Source organism: Ovis aries, chromosome 15 (assembly GCF_016772045.2).
Source record: "Ovis aries strain OAR_USU_Benz2616 breed Rambouillet chromosome 15, ARS-UI_Ramb_v3.0, whole genome shotgun sequence".
Classification (NCBI taxonomy): Eukaryota; Metazoa; Chordata; class Mammalia; order Artiodactyla; family Bovidae; genus Ovis; species Ovis aries.
In genome coordinates, this window is record NC_056068.1 from 48,241,700 (window position 1) to 48,243,509 (window position 1,810).

At 40.9% G+C, this 1,810-nt stretch overlaps 1 pseudogene; it reads left to right on the forward strand.

Annotated features, from left to right (window-relative positions):
- On the forward strand, positions 1-953 carry LOC101105946 (olfactory receptor 52A1-like; annotated as a pseudogene).
- The last annotated feature ends 857 nt before the right edge of the window (positions 954-1,810 follow it).

Here is a 1,810-nt window from a genome sequence, read left to right on the forward strand (position 1 = left end):
ATGTCTATTATGAATGACACTGTGTTTACGCCCTCTGTGCTGACCTGTACAGTGTTGGGTTGGGAGTCCATTCTGTGCAATGTACATCATTGCTTTGATGGGAAATTCTCTACTTTTGATCATCATCAAATCTGAACCCAGTCTCCATGAGCCTCTGTATATTTTCCTGGCCATGCTGGGAGACACGGACATTGCACTTAGCACCAGCATTGTCCCCAAGATGCTTGGAATTTTTTGGTCTCACTTGTTGGTGATCTAATTTGAGGCTTGCCTCTTTCAGATGTGGCTCATCCACGCATGTCAGGGTATTGAACTGGGAGTCCTGCTGGCCATGGCTGTGGGCCACTATGTAGCAATCTGTTATTCTCTGAGGCATGCCACCATATTCAGCCAACAGCTAGTCACTGACATTGGAGTTGGAGTGACATTGCGGGCAACCTTTCTCTTCATCCCATGCATATTGCTCCTAAAGTGCCATCTTACCTTTTACAGAACTCAGTTAATATTCTATGCTTACTGTGAATATATGGCCCTTGTAGGGATTACCACTGCAGATGTTGATAAGTTCTATGGTCTCCTTGAAGCTATTGTTGTTGGTGACTCTGACCTTATTTTGATCACCCTGTCCTATACACAAATATTTATCACTGTCTTACACCTTCCCCAGAAAGAGGCATGCCTTAAGGCATTTAATACATGTATTCCCCACATACATATCTTCTTCCAGCTCCAGTTCCAAAACTGGAAGTACTGCTTTTCTCTCTTTTTGTACTCATAGGTTTACCACATATATCTCATCTTACATATGTATCACTTTGTCCATTCTTTAGCTGCTGGTTCCACATTTCCTCAACACTTTTGTCTATGGGGTGAAGACCAAGAACATTCAAAATAAGGTAATAAAAAATGTTCTGTTTCAAAGGTCAGGCTTGACATTTGATAGAACTAGTTGATCCTATGGATTTAATGTGTCATCTCTTGAGCATATGTGATCTGCAAATCCAGTTAGTGGTTTGGAGTATCATCTTACTTGATGAATACATTAGTAAAATGTGAAATATAACGGATGATATGGTGTTCACAGACTAAATAATAGTCTGAAGGAAGAATCAAAACTCATGACTCTCCTTATCACCAAGGCCATGTTTGAGTGAAATAACAAAATGCAGAGACCCTCTACAGATCATAGTGGAACATAACTGAATTTTCTCTTATACTTAGAATCACAGGACCCACCTCCTATGTTTGGTATATAAGTCCTAATTCTCCAGCTATTAAAAAATCTTTAATGATTACTTTGTCTCATCAAAATCCACCCCTTGAATGTCTCCTTCTGGTCTACTATAAACATGCTGCTGCTGCTGCTGCTGCTAAGTTGCTTCACTGGTGTCCAACTCTGTGCAACCCCATAGACAGCAGCCCAACAGGCTCCCTTGTCCCTGGGATTCTCCAGGCAAGAACACTGGAGTGGGTTGCCATTTCCCTTCTCCAATGCATGAAAGTGAAAAGTGAAAATGAAGTTGTTCAGTCGTGTCCGACTCCCAACAACCCCATGGACTGCAGCCCACCAGGCTCCCCCTGTCCATGGGATTTTCCAGGCAAGAGTACTGGAGTGTCATTGCCTTCTCAGACTATAGACATAAATGTCTATAAATATATCCTTCTTCATGAAGTTATATTTACTAAGTATTTTATGCTACCAAACTGGTGAGTCTCATGCCATGAAATGTTTTTTTCTGACAAATTTAGGACTGTAGCATGCAATGCTATCCTTATATTTTTTATTGTTCTTAAGTGTCTACTTAATTTC